This window comes from Mesoplodon mirus, assembly GCF_964341445.2.
Source record: "Mesoplodon mirus genome assembly, chromosome: 4".
Lineage (NCBI taxonomy): Eukaryota > Metazoa > Chordata > Mammalia > Artiodactyla > Ziphiidae > Mesoplodon > Mesoplodon mirus.
In genome coordinates, this window is record NC_138979.1 from 111,327,030 (window position 1) to 111,334,104 (window position 7,075).

Consider the following 7,075-nt stretch of genomic DNA (forward strand, 5'->3'; position numbering starts at 1 on the left):
ACTTGACTACTTGCTTGTCATCTGTTACCATGATTTCCAGATACTGCCTGTTGGACCAGGTTCCCTCCAGCATTGATGTGTGGATCTGTCTTCTGATGCCTGGTCTCCCCGTTGGCAGGTACACTTTTATATCTGGATCCTTTCCAAGTTATCCTAGCCTGACCTTCCTGGCAATAGGTAACCATACTATCTCTCATTACTACAGCGTGTTAGCTAATTAAACAACCATATGTGTAGGCTGTTGATTGCTGGATCAATGTCAGTTTGGCAGGAGGTCTCTAGAGAATACTGAAGGGCTCTAGACTTGGTGCTGCACTGTTCGACGTTTTTTATTTTTATTTTTTAATCAAGGACGAGAGGAAACTAGAAGAAGAATACTCATCAAATTTTCAGATGATCTGTAGCCTGGGGAAATAGTAATTATAGACCTTTGATATTCTGAGAATATTCTAACACTACTATGAAAGGGCAAAACAAATAATATGAGTATTAAAATGAATAACTGTAACGACTTTTTCTTAGGTTCTAAACGTAACTTCTCAAGTACAGGAAAGAACAAATCTGACTTCCAGTGATTTACTCCTGACAATCCAGCAATACAGAACTACAAGTAACTCCTCTTTACATCATGCTGTTTCTCATTCTCTGGGCCTTCACCTGACTTTTTCTTCCATCGAGAAAGTCCTTCCCTATTCCTTTCATTTACCCAACTCCTTCTCATCCTATACGACTCAGACAATCACCTCTTTCAGAAGTCTTGCTCCTCTTCTGTGGTTCTTGTGGTTGGTCCCTCATTGTACTGATCACATTATGTAGCAGGTAGATGTCCTGTGACCATCTCCCAAAGGAGGCTGTGAGAACTCTGAGATTTGGGTGTAGACCTCCTTTATCATTTATACCTAGTGCTTAGCCCAGGCCATGGCAAACAGGAAATATTGATTAAGTGGAGATGCTGGAACAGTCTTGGTCTTTTTAATAGCTTTCTCTTATTCTCTGGGCTCACTCCTGGAAGACCTAAAATTGCTTCGAGTTACCATTCTGGATTCCACCTCTGAAACCTGCTTTGCAACCTTGCCTGTTCCTGCTTGAAGCCATTTCACTATGGATCTTGATTTTCATTTCAACTTGCTTCTTAGATGTTCAATTTCTATTTTTTGCCTTGCTTTCTGGCCTGCCCTCATTCAGGACTCCCTTTTCCATTTTCCCCTAAGCCTGGACCTCCAACCCCAGGACCAGGGCCAGCCTGATTTACTCCTCTGTCCACATGCTCAGGTTCTGTTCAAGAGACCCAACAAGTGCAAGACGCATTTCCTTAACTAACCCTCCCTCACTCCCTCTCCCCTCCCACCACACACTATAATTCCCCTGGCCAGGATGGTGGCTGGAGCAGCAAGACCTGGGGCTTTAGTTGACTTCAGGTGCTACAAAACCACATACTTTTATATAGTTCATTAGTATCAATAGAAGTGTAAAAATATCATGAGATGAAGTGGCCCCATTACATTTCGAATAGATCAGATCCTATATGGGCATCACATTTAAAGACAATACAAATTTAGTTCTTCCAAAAGAGGCAAATCAGAGTGCAGAAAGATTTTCAGGCTCTGTCGTGGAAAAGAAACAACCTACGAGGAGGTGTGTTTAATGTTAAAATATCTATCATGGAAAAAATTTTTTTAAGAAAGAGTATAGCTTTCCAAATAAAGATTAAATTAAGTGAAGAATTTTTTGCTTAATATCAGGAGGATTTTTTTCTCACTTAAAACTGTTCAGGGGCTTCCCTGGTGGCGCAGTGGTTAAGAATCTACCTGCCCATGCAGGGGATGAGGGTTCGAGCCCTGGTCTGGGAAGATCCCACATGCCGCAGAGCAACTAAGCCTGTGCGCCACGACTACTGAGCCTGCACTCCAGAGCCAGTGAGCCACAACTACTGAGCCCGGGTGCCACAACTACTGAAGCCCTCGTGCCTAGAGCTCATGCTCCACAACAAGATAAGCTACCACAATGAGAAGCCTGTGCATTGCAGGAAGAGTAACCCCCATTCGCTGCAACTAGAGAAAGCCCACACACAGCAACGAAGACCCAAGGTAGCCAAAAATAATAAATAAATAAATAAATAAATAAATAAAGTAAATACTAAAAAAAAAAAAAAAAAACAACCAATTGTTCAAATGCAGGGCTTCCCTGGTGGCACAGTGGTTAAGAATCCAGCTGCCAGTGCAGGGGACATGGATTTGAGCCCTGGTCCAGGAAGATGCCACATGCCATGGAGCAACTAAGCCCGTGTGCCACAACTACTAAGCCTGCGTTCTAGAGCCCTCGAGCCACAACTACTGAGCCCACGTGCTACAACTACTGAAGCCTGCGTGCCTAGAGCCCGTGCTCCACAACAAGAGAAGCCACCGCAATGAGAAGCCTGTGCACTGCAACGAAGAGTAGCCCCTGCTCTCCACGACTAGAGAAAGCCTGCGCACAGCAACAAAGACCCAACACAGCCAAAAATAAAAATAAATAAATTTATTTAAAAAATTGTTTTTGACTTTTTTTTCAAATTATGGAATTTTATAGCAGACATTTAAGGCTCAGATGCATTTTTATCTAAGAGATTAATGTTTTTAGGATGCCATATTCCTTGTAAGAAATCTTGAGACATAAAACCTTTTTGTAGCATGGATCGGAATACATTAACTGAATAACATGGCTTTAGTTCTACTACCTAAAGTCAATGAAATAAATAAAAAATATTCACTTCCTTGTTAACTATCAACAACAGAAGCTGCAGCGTAAATATGTACATAGCAGGGGTCAAATCAAGAGATCATTCACTTATTTTAGAGTGGTAAGAGTTTACCCTTGCAGTGGACATCTACTGAGTTATCTGCCCCGGCCCCCAAACTCATCCTATTCTCACTATTTACAGCCACAGTTATGTAAACCTGGATGGGCCCCTGAGCAAAGCTCATTTACAGATTCTTCCTTCAAAATCTGAGTTTGAGATGAAATGTTGGGCCCTCTCCTTGTAGCTGTGTCCATAATGTATCCACTTTGATGCTCACTTCTGCCGTATTTCCCACTGTCTTTTAAATAATCAGAGGAAACCTTCCTCATGTATTCATTGTTTTTAATTATCTTTATAATGTGTGTGCACATATTATTGGGTCAATGCTGATTGCAGTCTTCTGGAGAGTATTAACATTGAGTTAACATTACTTTGGTTAACATTTAGGTTGCAAGTAATATTGAAAATATTTTAAGGAAAAAAAGAGGAAATTTATCTTAAGACTGTCAGAGTGTCTAACGAAATCCAAGAACACTGAACCAGATAGCGACAGTATCAGGACGAGAAATTCAATTATTATTATTTTTCTTATCAGTATCAGGATGAGAAATTCAATTATTATTATTTTTCTTATCTCCTGGTTATTTTCAGTAATTGTTGGCCCTTGTGTCTTTTCAGGTTCACTTCAAGTAGGTTTTGAAGTTTGTCCCGGCTGAGAACAACTCTTTCTAAACCAGAGTGTTTTAGTTGCCATCAACAGTGAAACCTTATTTATCAGACTCTGTATCAATCTCAGTAACAGAATCCCTATTAATGACACCTCTTTTTAGATAATAGTCCAATGATTATTACTTAGGTTCTTCAAGATCCCAAATTACTTCCTGAATTCTTTACAAGAAATTAAACAGGAATCATAATTAGTTTGTATTTTATTATTTCTTTATTCTGTAAAAATTGTGAGTTTGTATTTGCTACATGTGAAAACGCTATTTGCCAGAACATTGAACTCAAATCAGAGGAATGGCAGAGGATACACAAACTTTATCGGAAGCTGGATTAGCTCCTTGCCGCCAGAGGGAGACCTAACCTAATTATGTGGATGCCTGGTCTCAGGAAGGATCTGGAGTGAGCCCCAGATTGTTGACAGGGAGTATCACAAACAAGAACACACATCTGGAAAATTAAAATAAGCATACACATGCCCACAATCTTCCATTCTTCCCTATTCATACTTCCTTGTTTCTAAATACTTGTTCATTCATTAATGACACATTAATTGTTTGCTACTTGATGTTTTTATGTCTTGCCTTGGTTATTTTTAAACCCTGCCCATGCCTCATTGCTGTCTGAGGTAATAACAAAAGTGTTTCTTTTTTTTTTTGTGGTACGCGGGCCTCTCACTGTTGTGGCCTCTCCCGTTGTGGAGCACAGGCTCTAGACGCGCAGGCTCAGCGGCCATGGCTCACGGGCCCAGACGCTCCACGGCATGTGGGATCTTCCCGGACCGGGGCACGAACCCGTGTCCCCTGCCTCGGCAGGCAGACTCTCAACCACTGCGCCACCAGGGAAACCCCTACAAAAGTGTTTCTTTAGGTCAAAGGATTATTTAGAAAATAACGCACTATAATATCTGCAACTCACTGCCTAAAATTGAAGGGTGGCCCTGGGGCCACTCCTAATGCATGGGGACTACTCCTTCTTAAAGATGCACTGAGACGTTTGTTCCATTACCTCCCATGTACCTCCCATGTTGTTACAGCAACAGAGTTCTCATGACTTAGCCCAAATTCCTAATTCTAATCCACATCCTCCTCCTCTGTCCAGTAGTGACGGAAACAGCTTGTTAAACACACAGAAAGTTTTGTCATAGCCTTTCCTTGGTTTTTTGCTCTTCTAGTTAAATAATATGCATTCTTTTTAGCTTCTTTTCAGGCATTACCTGGCATTGCCACTTTCCAGCTTTGCCCTCTTCTGAAACAAGCGAATTGGTTGATTTCAGGTTCAGCACTCTCTAGTCCCCACCCCCTGCATTAGTTTGCCTCTTAGGGTGCCAAGTGCATCATTGGTCAAGGGGTGGGTGTTTCCTTGTTTACTTTGGTTTTAGTTCAGAAACACACCAGAGCCAGCCATTTGGTGTGAAATCATGCTGCTTTCTTCTCCTTCAGCAGAACAGGAGGGCAGTCCCCAAGCCCGTCTCCAGACAAACAGCACATCGTTACCTGAAATCAGCCCTTGGATTCTCAAATGCAGCCACCAGGCAAGTCACAGTCCCCTTGCTGCTGAAAGGTCTTTTTTGGGCTGGCTGATGACAGGGCTCAGCCTGTGGCCGCCTGGCGGGGAGGAGCCTTTGAAGTTAGGCGGCTGCCGTCCTGTCCAAGGCACGCATGGCTCACGGCAATCATCCCTAATAATATCTCATGAAGACAATCTTTCCTGGTTAACAAATCAGTTGACCACTGCAATCTGTGTAACGGGCTTCCAAGAGGTGTGTCACCCTGCAAATATGTGGGCATTAAGGAGTATGTTTTCCTGGCTCCAGACATAAAAACCAACTCTGTGCTGACAGTTAGCCAGCAGTCCGAGGACCTGTGGCAAACATGTTGCCCGGTCAACACCGTGCCCTTTCCCTCCCGCAAGAGAAGCTCCTGTTCCAACACAAAGAGGATCTTGTTGTATTGAAGGGGATTGTCCCAGACCCACACACAGCAGAAGGTCAAATCAGAAGCACAGTTTCTTCAGTGAATCAGTGGCTGGCTTCCTTCTCCTCCGTCTTTGGGCTTTTGATAAGAATGAAAAAAGAAGCAAGACAGGGCTTCCCTGGTGGCGCAGTGGTTAAGAATCCACCTGCCAATGCAAGGGACATAGGTTCGAGCCCTGGTCCAGGAAGATCCCACATGCCGTGGAGCAACTAAGCCCGTGTGCCACAACTACTGAGCCTGTGCTCTAGAGCCCTCGAGCCACAACCACTGAAGCCCGTGCGCCTAGAGCCCATGCTCTCCAACAAGAGAAGCCACCGCAGTGAGAAGCCTGCACGCCACAACTAAGAGTCGCTTGACGCAACTAGAGAAAGCCCGTGGGCAGCAACAAAGACCTAATGCAGCCAAAATAAATAAAATAAAATAAATTTAAAAAAAAAAAGAAGCAAGACAAATCTGTGTTTTCCTTTCCCATCCACAGCAAGCACTGTGGGAAACAATGGGTCTTCTACGTGCTTAGCATATTAAATATTAACCACAAAGTAGGAACAGAAATTCCATTTTCCAACCCCTCTACTCTGCCTAGCACAAAGAAGTGTTAAATGTATAAGAGCAGTAGTAGTTCCCATTTTTTCCAGGTCTTTCGTGGTGCCAGGCCGCTCTGCTAAGCACTTGGCATACATTATATCATTTAATTTTCACCACAACCTTTTCAACTCATATTACTAGTATTCCTATTTTACAGATAGGGAAACTGTAGAGTGTAAGAAATTTGCTCAAGATCTCACAATCAGTAGGATGAGCTTTGATTCAGCACTTGTAACTGTACTTTAGTCTGGACTTAAAAACTGTGCAAGAGGGGCTTCCCTGGTGGTGCAGTGGTTGAGAGTCTGCCTGCCAATGCAGGGGACTCGGGTTCGAGCCCTGGTCCGGGAGGATCCCACATGCCGCGGAGCAACTGGGCCCGTGAGTCACAACTACTGAGCCTGCGCGTCTGGAGCCTGTGCTCCGCAACGAGAGGCCGCAATAGTGAGAGGCCCGCACACCGCGATGAAGAGTGGCCCCCGCTTGCCACAACTGGAGAAAGCCCTCGCACAGAAACGGAGACCCAACACAGCCAAAAATAAATAAATAAATATTAAAAAAAAAAAAAAAAAAGTATGTCTGATAGGAATTCCCTCAAATTAAAAAAAAAAAAAAAAAAACTGTGCAAGATAGGACAGGTACACAGGCAATACACCCTGGGTTCTACATCACCAATCTCTAATCTATAGTTCATCTAAGATCCATGCTTTAAATATTGGTGTCCTGTCCTGCTAGTTTCTTGAACCAAAGGAAAACTTCATGTGACTCCATGGAGTGAGAAAAGGCTGCAGGCTCCAAGCTGGGGTGGGGAAGGGGGACACTGGGGGGAGGGGGTGGAGCTCCCAAACTGCTCATGTTTTAGCTCTTGAGGTTGACATTAAGCTTCTTGAGCTGTATGAGAGACCTCCTTACTCCAAATTAATATATTCTGTACAATTGAAGATCAACAATCATCAATCAATGCATTTTATAGAGTGTGTATTGGGTGCTCACGGTCCTGCTAGGCTCTGTAGAA